This window comes from Lathyrus oleraceus, chromosome 4 (genome assembly GCF_024323335.1).
Source record: "Lathyrus oleraceus cultivar Zhongwan6 chromosome 4, CAAS_Psat_ZW6_1.0, whole genome shotgun sequence".
Taxonomy (NCBI): Eukaryota; Viridiplantae; Streptophyta; class Magnoliopsida; order Fabales; family Fabaceae; genus Lathyrus; species Lathyrus oleraceus.
The window spans coordinates 187937616-187955475 of NC_066582.1; positions in this window are offsets into that span (position 1 = coordinate 187937616).

A 17860-nucleotide genomic window follows, 5' to 3' on the forward strand; every position below is an offset into this window, starting at 1 on the left:
ATGAGTCAAAGTCCATCAAGGCTCTTGCATTAGATGAAAGGTACATGCAATGATAACTCAATCTCAGATAGTGGCATTGGCCAAGTCCTCAGAGCATATGGGAGTTGCCTATCCTAAGTCCAAAAGTTCATATCAAGTCTAACAGTCCACCAAGATGTTTTTTAGGGTTTTTGTTGTTATTAGGTATTTTAAGGTCCTAAGACCACAAACAAAAACAAACAAGCAAACAATATATAAAATCACAGGATATGGCTCAAGTGAGCAAAGGGAAAGGAATGAAACATAAACAAGTTGCATGAAATGTAAATGGAAGATGAATGATAAATGAATTAAAATTTAAATTTCATTAAGTAAATGACTTGAAAGTAAAAGGAAAATTAATAAAGAGTTAGTCAAATGTTAGTGAAGAGTTTTAATTGTTAAGTCATTCTTTGGAGAACACTCAACCATTCATTCACAAGTATGAATCCTTGAACCAAGACATCATCCATGAGAAGGGCTCCAACTTGGATGATTCAACAAGTATGCCACTAGCTCTCATGAAAGGAAAAAAGGTCAAGTCTTCACATAATGCTATGAAGAATGGGAGACTTTCAATGTCACTTACTAGAATGTTATGCCTTCTTGATCCAATTTAGCTCTATGTTAAGCAATCGTAATTGGACTTACGTAGAAGTCACAACTATCTGAGGTCGGACAATAAAAATATAGGTGTTAATGCATGTTAGATATTTGGTAGAAAGAACCAAACTCCTAAAACATACCACACACTAAAAGAAATGGGAGGAGGACCTATCTCAGTTTAGCTCATGTTGATCCATCTGATACAAGGTCATTGATGAATCAACTAGAATTAGACATCAAGAGATTTCATTGGCCAATGATGGATTAGGGAAGAATAGGGATGAATATGAAGAGGGAAGGGGAAATAGAAACCCAAATTGATCACATGAGGAATTTCATCTGATAAATACTACCCATTCATTTTGGGAGATGAAATGTACATTTCATCAATTCCTTAAATCCAATAGTATTTGTCAAACAAAAGTCAAATCAACCATGATCAAGGCCAAACAGAAAGTCAAACATTACAAGACCATAAAAATAGCTCAACATAATTTTCAAGCATTTATTCAATTAAAAATCAATTTAAAAATGATTTAAAATGCATTTTAAAATGGACAAAACCTCAAATCCCTTCAAAACACCAAATAAATGGCTAAGGAATTTATCCTAGATCAAACAAGGTCAAAGGGCCCTTAGACAAAAAATTTCACAATTTTTGGAAAGGCAGAAGTATTTAAAAAATATTTAAAACAAGTCAAAAATCATTTAATTCATGAAAAACATCAAAATTAATCCAAAAACTTATTTTGATTCAAATTATGGAAGAGGAAAATATTTAAAGATTTTTGGTGAAAGTCCCATATTTTTTGGATTAAAAATAAAATTAATATGAATTAAACAAAATAAAGGGATTAAATGAAAAATCAGAATTAAAATTGAAAATAGAAAAAACGAGGGCCATCAGAACTCCCTCATTAATTGAGTTAGCAAATCTGATGGCCAGGCGCGTATCATCCACCTATTCCACAGTCAACGCGCATGTACAAGTGGTAATCAGAAGGAACAGTCAAGATTAAAACATTTTAAACAAATCGGACGGTTGGAGACACGCCAACACATCACCGGAGCCCTAGCTCTGATTGTCTTCTCCGGTGGACCTCACCAGACTGGTCCACCCTCAACCATTCAAAAAATGAAAAGTATGAAACTATTTTAAAGAGAAAAAGCTTAGGAGCTCGAGTCTGGCCTAAATTTTGTCCAATTCCAAATATATTTAGAGATATGAGGAATTGAATTTTGAGGTGCACGATTTGAGTTTCTTCGATTTAATCTCACGCAAACTCAATCTTGTTGACTACATTGGTAGAACTTCAGAAAAACAATAATCAAAGAGAATAGAGGAGAATTGAGTTAGAATCAAAGGCTTTAAGGTTTGAAAAATCACCTTCTGGTAGCAGTGATTTGGCTTGATCTCAATGTGAATCCACTTGGTTCTTCCTCCTTATGCTTGTAGTGATTAATTGAGATGAAAATGACAATGAACCCTTAGAGTTTGAATCCCAAAACAGAAGGAGAAATTCAAACTCGATTTCAAAGAAATCTTCAAGGAATTCTATGGAGCAGGGTTCTGAGATGGCCTGGCAAAGCTTGGGTAGGGTTGTTGGTGTAAGCTCTAGAGGCCAATACCTTTTGGTACTTGTATCGAATTATTTATTAATAATAAAAGGCATTTTCTTTATTATGATTGATTAATAAAGTCCCTGGAATAGATAGTCCGTTTAATGTATTAAATGTGACTTAGTCATGAGAACACATTAAACATAAGGACACTATTCTTAAAGTATCCGTAGTAGAGCTTTAGTGTGAAGTGGGATAACATTAAAGCATTAAGACTATTATGTTTGTAGACTGATGATCACATCTCATGGATCATGGATAAGGAGTTATCAAGTCTTAAACATAGGTATGAATATTAAGAGTAATATTTATACCGGATTGACCCGCTATGAGAATACTATATAGAAAGTTATGCAAAGTGTCATAAGTTATTCTCATGGTGATAATGGTGTATACCACTCTTCGACCTGAAACCACTATGGATCCTAGATGTAGAGTCGAGTGCTTTATTGCTGATCCAACGTTGTCCGTAACTGGATAACCATAAAGACAGTTGATGGGTACTCCACGAAGCATGCTGAGGGACATGAGTGACCTAGATGGAATTTGCCCATCCTGCATAACAGGATAAATGTCTACGGGCCCAATATTGAACTAGACAAGGATGACACGGTCTATGCCTTGTGTTCAATATAGACATAAGGGCAAAAGGGTAATTATACACATAAGTATTATCACATAAGGAATTGTCAGATCACATGACATTTTCGTGTCTTGGGTAGCAGTGATGTGTTGCTAGATACCGCTCACTGTTTATTATGTTAAATGCGTGATTTAATATAATTGCCAACGTCACGAAAACCTATAGGGTCACACACAAAGGACGGATTGATGAGAGATAGAGTAACTAAGGAATACCGTAAGGTACGGTGCCCTTAAGTGAATTATAGAACGTCGTAAGGTACGGTGTACTTGAGTAGAATACGAAATATGGTAAGGTACCATGGGCTTAAGTGATTTTGGGCATATTATAAGATATGGGCCAAAATACACTTAAGTGGGCCTTTTAGCTTGAAGCCCACACAAGTGGTTCTATAAATAGAACCCTTGTGCAGAAGCATTAATGGCGGTTGTATTCTTTTCGTTTTCTCTCTCTCTCACTCAAAGCCTTCATTCGTACCGGCTAGCACTGAGATTGAAGGAACCCGTTCGTGTGGACTGAGTAGAGACGTTGTCATCGTTCAACGTTCGTGATCGCTTCGTGGATCTGCATCAAAGGTTTTTATCGTCACAAGAGATCTGCACCAAAGGTTCCAATCGTCACAAGAGGTAAATATTCTATCACTGATCATGACCATTCGTAAGGATCTCTAAAGGAGAAAATTTTAATTTCCGCTGCGTTTTGGACCGCAATTCTTCTTTAGTGGTATCAGAGCCACTTACGAAACCATGAATCGGATAGCTGTTTAATTTCTGTATTAATATGATTAAAAGACAGAAAGAATCAATTAATTAAACGAGTAATTAAATTTGGCATCATGAGTGTACGAGTTGGATGATTGATGTTGACTATGCTTCGGAACCGACATTAGTATGGTGAAGCAGCGATACATCGATCATCCATAGGTTACGCAATTGAGACCGATCAACTTATATATGATATAAGTAATCCTAATGCAAAGTACGGTATATGTGATATACTATTTCTGTTTCGTTCATTCAAACACTAAGTGGTTGTTTTCCTTTGAGCGATCAATGGTCATTTGCTTCGGAATCCGACATTAGTATGGTGAAGCAATGACCTGTTGATCAATCATACTGAATCAACAATCGAGGTGTGTTTGACGGTCTGAAATTGGTGCATTAGGGTTGATGACGGCGCAAGGGTTGTGCCGTCAAGGAGTTGTGAATTTAGGGCTTTTGGAAGAGGTCTGTAGACTGTTTCAAAGTTCTGTTATTTTGGCCGCGTGAAGCTCGTGTGACGAGCATAACAAGCGTAACAAGTTGGATGCGTGACGGTCGTAACGTGCCCTGTGACGGTCGTCACACTCACATGGCCTATGACGGTCGTAACGTGCTTTGTGACGGTCGTCACACTCACATGGCCTGTGACGGTCGTCACACTCACAAAGTCAAAATTTTGGGGTTTCTGTTTTGTGACTACGCAAGGGTTTTGTTGATGCAAAACAATGTCCATTTCAAATGAATTGTTCATTAAAATTTTAGACAGGGGCGCTGCCCCTCCAACCCCGCAAGGGCGCTGACCGGGCAACGGAACGCCCGGCTAACTCTGCGTAGTGTGATCGGTCGCTGAAATTTAATTTGGTTTTAATTAATTAAAGGAATTAAAATTTAATAATAATAATAATGTGTTTGTTATTATTGCCTTGTGGTGATCAGTTATGGCCTTAGTTGTCCTTTATTTTGTTTTGGGTTTTAAATACGACCTGCGTGTCGTGCCTCTCCTTTTAATCTCTTAATGTAACTTCTTTTCTCATCTCAATCCCTCGTATGTAAAACGAGTTTCTTCTGTAATGTATTGAAGAAAGAAAAGAAGACAATGTTATGAAGAAAGAGAGGAATTCAATATCAAAGGAGGACAACCTTGAAGATCTTGCTTGGAGAAGCTTAGAGAAGAATTCAATATTAAAGGAGGACAACCTTGAAGATCTTGCTTGGAGAAGCTTAGATCGTTATTAGGTTAGCTTAGGTTCTCTCATTGGATTGGGAGAACAATTGTGCTAGGGGCCAGAACTGTTTCATTGTGTATGTATGTTGATGCATGTGTATGTATGTTGATGCATGTAAATATATGTTGATGCATGTGAGAGACGATTTATATGATAAATAAGCCGGTGAGATCAGAACAATTGCAATTCCCTCAAACTAAAATATTAAGTTTATGCTTTCCAAGTCTTAGCACTCATCAAGACTAGTATCGGATAATGTAGGTTTCGCCTACGCGAGGTGCATGATCTATATATTAGTAAGGTGCGATGGGATAATTATAATATCCAACTGTTAAGACAATGGGTCAAACTTAACTAAACAAATTATAATAATATTATATATGTTTGCTTTCCAAGTTTTAGCACTCATCAAGACTGGTATTGAATATGTAGGTTTCGCCTACGCGAGGTGCATGTTTTGTATTAGTTAAGGTGCGATGGGATAATTGTAATATCCAACTGCTAAAACGATGAGTCAAACTTAATTATAATTTTATTATATATGTTTAGAAGCAAGAGTTGGGAATAATCCATATGATGGATTGGAATAAGGAGTTATTCACCCAACTGAAATTTTCGAGAGTTGTATGAGATACAACTGGAAGGAGTTCCTACCTAAATAACCTAGTTTTGTGTAATCCGCCTACGCGGACTTAGAACAAAGTGAAATATGGATCTCGACCCACTAGAAAATCTTCCAACGGGGTTTTCCGAATCAAATGATGAGTGTCATTTGTTTTGAGTAAAATAGTGGGAGCATATTTGATTAAAGGCCTAATTAAATATGTCAATGATAATTATATTTTCTTAATCCTTATGTAGATAACCATGACAGCAAACACCTCTAACAACATCTTGCGATCAATCCTTGACAAGGAAAAATTGTCTGGGACAAATTTTCTGGATTGGCACCGAAACCTGAGGATTGTCCTTAAACATGATAAAAGTTGTATGTCTTGGAGACACCTGTTCCTAAAGAGGAACCTCCTAGTTCTGCACCTAATGCAGAAAGAGATGCTTATAAGAAGCATGTCGATGATGCCAATGAAATTGCTTGTCTCATGCTGGCTACCATGAACTCAGAATTGCAAAAGCAACATGAGAATATGTCAGCGTTCGATATGATCGAACACTTGAAGATGCTCTATCAAGAGCAAGCAAGGCATGAGAGGTTTGAAGTTTCAAAAGCCCTTTTTCAAAGCAAGTTAGCTGAGGGAGCCCCTGTAGGTCCCCATGTACTCAAGATGATTGGGTATGTGGAAAACCTTGAGAGATTGGGTTTTCCCCTCGAAAAGGAACTTGCGACTGATTTGATCTTGCAATCGTTGCCAGATAGTTTCAGTCAATTTTTCCTAAATTTCAATATGATTGATATGGACAAATCTCTTCCCGAACTGCTCGCCATGTTAAGAACTGCCGAGCAGAATCTGAAGTCAAAAGGGAAGTCCATTCTGATGATCGGAAATGGAAAGAGACAGAACAAAAGGCCCACTAAGCAGGGTGATAAAGGGAAAGACAAGGAAGTTGCCAAACCCAAACCCACCGTTGCTGCTTTAAAGCCTAGTGGAGGCATAGCAAAAGAAGGCACCTGCTTCCATTGCGGTAAGACCGGACACTGGAAGAGGAACTGCCCAAAGTACCTGGAAGATAAGAAGAATGGAGTAGAGACTTCAACTTCAGGTATTTTTGTTATTAAATAAATTTATCTACTTCTGCATCATGGGTATTAGATACTGGATGCGGTTCTCACATTTGTACAAATGTGCAGGGGCTGAAAGGGAGTAGAGATTTGGCAAAAGGTGAAGTTGACCTACGAGTTGGCAATGGAGCAAAGGTTGCTACTTTAGCCGTAGGATCTTATGTATTGACTTTACCTAGTGGTTTTATAACTCAGTTAGAGAACTGTTATTATGTACCTGCAATTAGCAGGAATATTATTTCCATTTCTTGTCTGGACAAGTTTGGTTTTTCATTTATAATAAAGAACAATTGTTGCTCAATTTATTTGAATGATATATTCTATGCTACTGCACAAATGAGCAATGGACTATATGTCCTTGATCTCGAAATGCCTATTAATAACATTAATACTAAAAGGGTGAAACCTAACGAGTTAAAACCAACTAGGTAAGAATATTAAAACTCTTCGATCAGATCGAGGTGGTGAGTATTTAAGCCTAGAGTTTGATGACCATCTGAAAGAGTGTGGGATCCTATCCCAGCTTACTCCTCCTGGAACACCCCAATGGAATGGTGTATCTGAGAGAAGAAATCGAACCCTGTTAGACATGGTCCGATCCATGATGAGTCACGCCGATCTTCCAAACTCCTTTTGGGGGACATGCACTATTGACAGCAGCTTACACACTTAACCATGTTCCATCCAAAAGGTTGAGAAGACACCATATGAGATATGGAGTGGTAAGAAACCACATATGTCTTACATAAATATTTGGGGTTGCGAGGTTTATGTGAAACGACAAATTTCAACTAAGCTTGAGCCCAAATCTGACAAATGCTTATTTGTGGGGTATCCTAACGAAACAAGAGGGTATTACTTCTACAATCCTTCTGAGGGCAAAATGTTTGTCGCTCGAACTGGAGTTTTCCTAGAAAAGGATTTTATTTCCAAAGGAACCAGTGGGAGGAAAGTAGAGCTTGAAGAAATTCAAGAATCACAAAGCATCGACACACCTATGGAGGAATTGGAGCAGGAAACACAAGTAGTTGTGTAAGAGCAACCTGCTCAAGTAGAACAAGACCAGCGTAGGTCAGGCAGGATACGTCACCTACCTGAGATATATGGATATCTGATCAAGGTGATGTATTACTCATGGAATCTTCGTTTTGATGAAACAGTAAAACAATATGGATTCATCAAGAACGAAGATAAGCCTTGTGTCTACAAGAAGGTTAGTGGGAGCATGATCGTATTCCTGGTATTATATGTAGATGACATATTACTTATTGGAAACGATATCCCTACCATGTAACAAGTAAAGTCTTGGGTGGGGAAATGATTTTCTACGAAGGACCTAGGTGAAGCAGCCTATATATTAGGAATCAGAATCTATAGAGATAGATCATAAAATGCTTGGCCTAAGTCAGAGCACATAGACAAAGTGTTGAGACGCTTTAATATGAATGATTCCAATGGTTATGTGTTTTGCTGAAATGGTGGCGCTGTGAGCTTGAAAAGTTCAAAGCAAGATACAGTTGCTGATTCTACAACCGAGGCCGAGTATATTGCTGCCTCAAGTGCAGCAAAGGAAGCTATTTGGATCAAAAGTTCATTAGTGAACTTGGCATAGTCCCTAGCATTGTGGATCCCATTGGTCTCTATTGTGATAACCATGGTGCTATCGCACAAGCTAAGGAGCCTAGATCTCACCGACGATCCAAACACATACTTAGGCGTTATCATCTCATTCGAGAGATAATAGATAGAGGAGATGTGAAAATATGTAAAGTACCTACACTTGACAATATAGCTGACCCACTGACAAAGCCTCTTGCGCAGCAGAAGCATGATGGCCATACTAGATCAATGGGCATACGGGGTATGCCTGATTGGCTCTAATGCTAGTGAGAGATTGTTGGTGTAAGCCCTAGAGGCCAATACCTTTTGGTACTTGCATCGAATTATTTATTAATAATAAAAGGCATTTTCTTTATTATGGTTGATTAATAAAGTCCCTGGAATAGATAGTCCGTTTAATGTATTAAGTGTGACTTAGTCATGAGAACACATTAAACATAAGGAGACTATTCTTAAAGTATCCGTAGTCGAGCTTTAGTGTGAAGTGGGATAACATTAAAGCATTAAGACTATTATGTTTGTAGACTGATGATCACATCTCATGGATCATGGATAAGGAGTTATCAAGTCTTAAACATAGGTATGAATATTAAGAGTAATATTTATACCGGATTGACCCGCTATGAGAATACTATATAGAAAGTTATGCAAAGTGTCATAAGTTATTCTCATGGTGATAATGGTGTATACCACCCTTCGACCTGAAACCACTATGGATCCTAGATGTAGAGTCGAGTGCTTTATTGCTGATCCAACGTTGTCCGTAACTGGATAACCATAAAGACAGTTGATGGGTACTCCACGAAGCATGCTGAGGGACATGAGTGACCTAGATGGAATTTTCCCATCCTGCATAACAGGATAAATGTCTACGGGCCCAATATTGAACTGGACAAGGATGACACGGTCTATGCCTTGTGTTCAATATAGACATAAGGGCAAAAGGGTAATTATACACATAAGTATTATCACATAAGGAATTGTCAGATCACATGACATTTTTGTGTCTTGGATAGCAGTGATGTGTTGCTAGATACCGCTCACTGTTTATTATGTTAAATGCGTGATTTAATATAATCGCCAACGTCACGAAAACCTACAGGATCACACACAAAGGACGGATTGATGAGAGATAGAGTAACTAAGGAATACCGTAAGGTACGGTGCCCTTAAGTGAATTATAGAACGTCGTAAGGTACGGTGTACTTGAGTAGAATACGAAATATGGTAAGGTACCATGGGCTTAAGTGATTTTGGGCATATTATAAGATATGGGCCAAAATACACTTAAGTGGGCCTTTTAGCTTGAAGCCCACACTAGTGGTTCTATAAATAGAACCCTTGTGCAGAAGCATTAATGGCGGTTGCATTCTTTTTGTTTTCTCTCTCTCTCTCTCTCTCTCAAAGCCTTCATTCGTACCAACTAGCACTGAGATTGAAGGAACCCGTTCGTGTGGACTGAGTAGAGACATTGTCATCGTTCAACGTTCGTGATCGCTTCGTGGATCTGCATCAAAGGTTTTGATCGTCACAAGAGATCTGCACCAAAGGTTCCAATCGTCACAAGAGGTAAATATTCTATCACTGATCATGACCATTCGTAAGGATCTCTAAAGGAGAAAATTTTAATTTCCGCAGCATTTTGGACCGCAATTCTCCTTTAAGGGTGTATCTGTTATTCTTGAAGCAATGCACTTATATTTATGGGCTATGGAATTCAATTTTGCACCATTCCAAAAATTGTCAAAAGTGGTAACATTTGTGCATGGGTGCATGGGCATTGAATTAGGACCAACCAATGATTCAATCCATTTCCAGTTCGTGCACATTTGCTACTGAAGTCATCACATGGAAGCATGTAAAAAGAATCAATCATTTGAATGCAAAAGATGCCAAAACAAACCAACAAAGGACCATGTGAAAGTACCTCAATTTTTGTCCAAATATAGTGATCTTGGATGCTCTAGAAAGGTGACATCAAGGGGAATAACTTTGATGTTGAATACTTTTTCATTTGGGGCTTCGATCATGATGAATTTTGAGGTGAAACTTTGAGAAATCAAACATGGTTGAAAATTTTCTAAGTTCCAACTCAAATGACCACTTCTTCCACCTTGAATAACTTTTTCTATGAGCTTCAAATGAAAATGGATTCTTCGCCAAATTTGTAGATATTTCATTCCTATTCTATTATATTACAAATTTGACACCATTTTGGATTTGGCATGAGGAAGTTATGGATTTTAGAAGTTGAGGAAAAATGCTTGTTCAATGGTAATGGCCCAAAATAACCTATAATGTTTCCTCTTGGAACATGCCCTTGCAAGTAGTTTTTGCCAATTTTAAAAGAATAAAAGTTGGAGACTACATCCTAAAATTGATCAATAAACTTGGATGGCCTTCATATCATAAAAATCGAGCAAGTTATGGTCTTTGGAAGTTGACCTTCTAACTAGGGCAGAAACAAAATGACCTATAAACTTTCACCTTTAAAATTAAATTTCCAAGCAAACTTAGCTTTGTTGTTTGGAATGTCATAAGAAGTAACTTTTCTCTTGGAATAATTTTCATATGACAAAAAATTATAGGAGATAGGGTCTAGGGAACCCTAGTTTTAATCAGTTGACTTTCTTTGGTCAACTTCTTCGAACCAACTTGCAAACTTGAAGCTCTCTTGATCTTTGGGACTCATGGAGGATAATATATGCTTGGTATGATGTATAATAAAGCATCCCTTGATATCTTTGACCAATTGTTGAAGAAACTTGCAGAGGAAGTCACACAAGGTACCTAGATGAATTAGGGCTTACAAGGTAAACACGCTTCAAACTCTTGATGAATTCTTGATCAAATTGACAAATGAATAATATGGGGACCAATATATTATGTTTATAACCATTGTGAACCTTTCCTTGATTGACCTCTTTCATTGAAGGTCTCAAACCCTAAGTATGAGCTTGATGAGGCACAGGTGGACACACACTACCTACAAAAGGAACAGAGCTACATATAGACATATTTTTTTGGTATTTTAGGTAGTAAACAAAGAAAAACAAAGTATGATAAAATTAAGCGTGCTTGGTGATCTCTCCCAATACAAACCCAATGACTGAGGGATAAGGAAGATGCCAAGGTGTGATCCCAAAGTCAATGTAAATGATGAGATATCATGAGGAATCTTAGGGTCAAAATTGGGGTCTTACAACTGTCTTTATTTAAGGACATTCTAGATGAAGATGTTAAGGTTAAAATCTTCGTATCAACTCAGCAGAATGGACTTAAATAACACCATCTAGAGACAAATTTCGGTCCCTAAGAGACCTCAAGATGCATATGTTATGAATGAAAAAATAATCTCTATGGGGAATATATTGCCACAAAGGAAAAGAATCTGGAGAAACTGAAAATCCACAAAAGCATGATACATCCCATAAGGAAAACTCACTAGGGAGACAAAGACTCTAGGCATAAAAGTTATATGTAGGTCAGGCTACGACTTGAAAACTATTGGAGGCACGAGGTGATTTTCATGAAAATAAATCAATGGTAAGGCTCGGACTGGGGAGAAAGGAAACATGCATATATATTGGGATAACAACAAGAAACACCCGCTGGGAAAATGCATAAATCAAAACAAAACTGAATTACACAACGCAAAAGGGGAATCGATTTCTCAATGAAATATGCAACCAAACTCAACTGGGGAAGAAAAAACTTCAACACGGGAGTAAAAGAAATATATTATCTACTACCAGTTACTGAGTAAGAAGATAATATACCCGGACAGAGGGACATCCGTTACCGGTTAGGGTAAGTATATCAAGGATAACTCGTTGAGGAAAATTAGGCATATTCATTATCAGTTACTAGGTAAGAATGACATAATGGGGAAAAGATATCAAATATGATTTATAACTACCTTTTACTAGGAAGAAGACCAAAGAGAGAGTACCCGTCACTGGTTAAAATGAACATATCAAGGATAAACTCAACGGAAGAATATCTGTCACCGGTTAAAGTGAACACATCAAGGATAAACTGCCGGGAAAATAGGGTTTACAACTATCTGTGAGGATAGAAGACCAAGGAAAAAGAACATCTGTCACCAGTTAAAGTGAACATATCAAGGATAAAGTCTAAGGGGAGAGTAGGATTTCTATCTACCATTTATTGGGAAGAATACCACAAATAGGAATTACAACTACCGGCTACTGGGTAGAAGATCGAAGAAAGAGACAATTCGTCATCGACTAAAGTGAACATATTAAGGATGAACTCTTCTGGAAAAAATAGGAATTACAACTACCTTTTTACTGGGTAAAATACCACAAATAGGAAGAATATCCATCATCGGTTAAGATGAACATATCAAGGATAGACTTGCCGAGGAAACAAGAACGAATCCGCTGGAGAAAAAAAATGAAGTAAATTACCTTTTACTAGTTACTAGGTAAATTAACACAAGTAAAGTACTCAACACCGAGAAGATTATTACCAGTTATTGGGCAATAAACTCTCTAAGGACCAAAAGATCTATCTTGCTTGTAAGACCCCTCATGTTATTTCATCATTTGCATTGGCTTTGGGATCACACCTTGGCATCCTCCTCAACCCTCATTCATTGGATTTGTATTGGGAGAGATCACCAAGCATATTTTATTTTATCATACTTTATTTTCTTTTGTTCACTAAACAAAATGCCAAAAATATGTCTATATTTGTCTTTGTATCCTTTGTAGGTAGTATGTATGTCCACTTATGCCATATCAAGCTTACAACTAGGGTTTGAGACCCTCGATGAAAAGAGATCAATCCAAAAATGGTTCACATTGGTTATAAACATCATATATGGATCCCTATATTCTTTATTTATCATTTTGATCAAGAATTCATCAAGAGTTTAAAGCTTGTTTGCCTTGGAAGCCTTAATTCATTTGGGTATCTTGTGTGAGTTCCTCAACAAGTTTCTTCAACAATTGGTCAAACATATAAAGTATACTTCATTTTACATCATCCTATGCATATCAGATCCTCCATGAGTCCCAAAGATCAAGAGAACTTCAATTTTGCAAGTTGGTCCAAGGAAGTTGACTAGAGAAAGTCAACTGGTCAAAACTGGGAATCCCTAGACCCTATCTCCTATGATTTTTGTGATATGAAAATGATTCCAAGATAAACGTTACTCTTTATGACATTCCAAACAACTTTCATGTTGACATCAAGATCCAATTATGCTTGGAAAGTCATTTTTTATTGTGAAATATTATAGGTCATTTTGTCGGTGCCCTAGTTAGGAGGTCAATTTCCAAGGACCATAACTTGCTCAAATTATATGATATGAAGGCCATACAAGTTTCATGATCAATTTCAATATGTCTTATCCAACTTTTATTCTTTGAGAAATGTCAAATTCAACTTGCAAGGGCATGTGCCAAGAGGAAACATTATAGGTCATTTTGGGCCATTAACATTGAACAAGCAATTTTCCTCAACTTCTAAAATACATAACTTCCTCATGCCAAATCCAAACTGATTCAAATTTGTGACCAAATTGAATATGAATGAAATAGATACAACTTTGGTGAAGGAACCATTTCCATTTGAAGCTCATAGAAAAAGTTATTCAAGGTGGAAAAAGTGGTCATTTGACTTGGGACTTAGAAAAAGTTCAATTATGTTTGATTTCTCCAACTTCCACCTCAAACTTCATTATGATACAAGCTCCAAATAGAAAAGTGATCAACATAAAAGTTTTTCCCCTTGATGTCTCCTTTCCAAAAATTCCTAGATCGCCTCATTTGGACAAAAATTGAGGGACTTGCGCATGGTTCCTTTGTTGGGATTGTTTTGGCAAGTTTAGAATTCAAGTGACCATTTTCTTTTGCATCCTTACATGTTATTCTTTCAGGATCCATTATGCATGAATTTGAGTGAGATTACATCATGTAATAAGCTCAAATCAATGCCCATGCATCCATGCATCAATATTGTGAAATTTGGGAAAATTTTCAAGTGTGTGAAAAGCAATGCATAACCCTATAGATACATGTCCATTGTGATCAGAATGAGGATCCCTTCTGCCCAAGCTTTGAACCATTTCCTCCCTAGCCTCCATTAAAGGATAAACTTGAAGATTTCACTTGAAATTGAGTTTCAATTCTCCTTCTATTTTGAGATTGAAACTCCAAGAATCCAAGCCTTTCATTGATCCATTTGACTTCCTGCAAGCATCTGGAGTTGAGCCAAGTCAAATTGGAAGCAAGATCAAGCCAAATTGAAGCTACCCAAAGGTGATTTTTCTCAAACTTCTTTTCTTCGATTCTCCCTTATTTCTCAACTATTTTTCTTGATTGTTGGTTGTCTAAAGTCCTACCAATGTAGGCAACAAGATTGAGTTCCTTTGAGGTCAAATTGAAGCAACTCAGTTCATGATCTTAAAAATTCAAATCAATGTATCTTTCAATATACTTGGAATTGGATAAAATAGATGTTAGATTCGAGCTCCTGAGCATTTTTCCTTTAAAATCATATCCTTACTTTTTATTTTGGTGGTGGTTTGTGGTGGACCAGTCCGGTGAGGTCCACCGGAAAAGGCGACCGGAGCTAGGGCTCCAGTGATGTGTTGGCAAGGTTCCGGCCATTTGATCTGGTCCCACGTTATAATCTCAACTATTTGATCTGATTACCTTTGGTGTTGCGCGTTGACTAGGGTCTTGGATGGACTGCACACGCGTGGCCATCAGATCTGCCACCTCAATTAATGAGGGAGATCTGATGGCCCTTGTTTTTTCTCATTTGTTTTAATTTCCGATTTTATTTTAAATAGCCTTGTTTTGTTTAATTCATTTTAAATCCATTTTTTATCCAAAAAATATGGGACTTTCACCAAAAATCTTTAAGTATTTTTCTCTTCAATATTTTGAATTAAAATTATTATTTGGATTAACTTTGATATTTTTCATGAATTAAATGTCTTTGTGCATATTTTTAATTATTTTAAAATACTTGTGAATTTTTTTGTCTAAGGTCCTTTGACCTTGTTTGACCTAGGATAAACCACTTAGCCATTTATTTGGTGTTTTGAAGGGATTTGAGGCTTCATCCAAATTAAAATGCATTTTAATTAATTTTAAATGTGATTTTGAATTGATTAAATATTTAATAATTATATTGAGCCTTTTTTATGGTCTTGTGATGTTTGACTTTCTGTTTGGGCCTTGGTCATGGTTGATTTGAGTTTTGTTTGATCAAAACCATTGGTTTTAGGAGATTGATGAATTGTACATTTCATCTCCCCAAATGAATGAATGGTATTGATCAGATGAAATTCCTCTCATGATCAATTTTTGTTTATTATTCCCCTTCCCTCTTCATTTTCATCCCTATTTTCCCCCAATCCATCATTGACTAATGAAACCTCTTCATGTCTAATGCTATTTGATTCATCAATGACCTTGTGTCATATGAATCTACATGAGTCAGACTGAGATGGGTCCTTCCCCCATTTCTTTTAGTGTGTGGTATGTTTTAGGAGTTTCGTTCTTTGTACCAAATCTCTAACATGCATTAACACCTATATTTTTATCACCTGGTCTCAGATAGTTATGACTTCATCATAAGTCCAATTACGATTGTTTAACATAGAGATAATATTAATCAAGAAGGCATAATGTAGCGGTAAATTCATGATCATCAAGCTATGGATAAATTTGAGTCAATAAAACCAGAGTTGCCACAAAACTTTTATTGTTTCCAAAGGAAAAGGGAAAACTACGAACAAAACCCCAAAGATAAGAAGTTTTCAAATCAAAACTAATAAAATTCCAGAGATTACAGGTAAGGGGGTTGATTACACAGAGGGAAGGTGTTAGCACCCAAAGTGTCCTAGGTACTCCTAGGGAGCCCTTTTTTATGTGTGCATATGTGTTTAGTATAAAAGATGTTTGAGAAAAACAAAGTGTGGAGATGAGAAAAGAATTCGTTGATTATATTTTTGTGTTTGAGAAGACCTTCAGACTTGTGGCTACGTATCAACATAAAAATGAAGGATCAAAACCTCGTAGTTCGTGGTAAAAATTTCAAAGTTGGTGGATTGCTTTTAACAAAAGTTTTAAATGAAAAGGAACAAAGGGCAAAAAATTTGAATCAAGTTGTTAGTTCTTTTTGTCTTTTGAAATTTTAAGTCAATATGATTAAGTTTATTTACAAATTTGATTTAAGAAAGACTTTGAAAATTCAATGGCATAAGGCCAAAGTTTCTAATTATTAAAACAAAGTCTAAGTTTGAAATCACGAGCAAAGAGAGGTTTTGAAAAGGGGGAGAGATTTTGAAATTTAAGAAGTGGGAGGAGATGAAAAGACTATCCTTAGCACAAATTTAAAAGTTTGGAGTTGAAAAGATCTTACCAATGGTATCCGATCCAACAGACAAGAATGTCATATAGAAATCCATTTTCCCTTGGACTTTAATCAAGCAATAATCAATAAGCAATTAGCAATATCCATACATCATGAAGATCAAGGCATCAAATAAAGATAGACACATCCAAGCAACAAATTCCCATAGCTAGCAGTCTTCATTATCTTCCCATGTATCAGATGGAATATTCCTTGATCAACTCAGAGTAAAGCATCAGACACAAGATCAAAATAACAACTAAGTACACATACAGGGTAGAGATGAATTCAAACAATTCCCAAGGCTTGCATCAGATGAAGACTCAATTGAAGATAGCCCAGTTTACAAATGTTGGCATTGGCCAAGTCCTTTTTGCACGTGGAATGTTGCCTAATTCTAAGTCCAAAAGTTCAGATCAAGATCAACAGTCCACCAGATGTTTTTTAGTGTTTTTGTTGTTATTAAGTATTTTAAGATCCCAAGACCACAAACAAAATCAAAACACATAAACAAATATATACAATCACAAAGTATGGATCAAATAAGCAAAGTGAAAATAACATAAACATAAACAAGTTATATGAAATGTAAATGGGAATGAATGATAAATGAGTGAAATTTAAATTGCATAAAGTAAATGACTTGAAAGTAAAGCAATATTAACAAGAGTTAGTTAAATGTTAGTCAAAAGTTGGTCAAAAGTTAGTGGTTTTTTTAATTGATTAACTCATCGTTTGGGGAACACTCAACCATTCATTCACAAGTATGAATCCTTAAATAAAGACATCTTCCATGAGAAAGGCTCCAACTTGGATAATTCAACAAGTATGCCACTAGCTCTCATGAAAGGAAAAAAGGTCAAGTCTCCACACAATGCCATGAAGAATGGGATACTTACAATCTCACTTACTATAATGCTATGCCTTGAGGGTCAAATTTAGCTCTATGTTAAGCAATCGTAATTGGACTTATGTAGAAGTCACAACTATCAGAGGCCGGCCAATAAAAATTTAGGTGTTAATGCATGTTAGCGATTTGGTATGAAGAACGATCCTAAAACATACCAGACACTAAAAGAAAAGATCAAAAGGGAGAGACCTATCTCAGTCATACTTATATTGGTTCATCTGACACAAGGTCATTGATGAACCAATTAGCCTTTAGACATTAGAGATTTCATTTGTCAAATGAGGGAATGGGGAAGAATAGGGATGCAGATGAAGAGGGAGG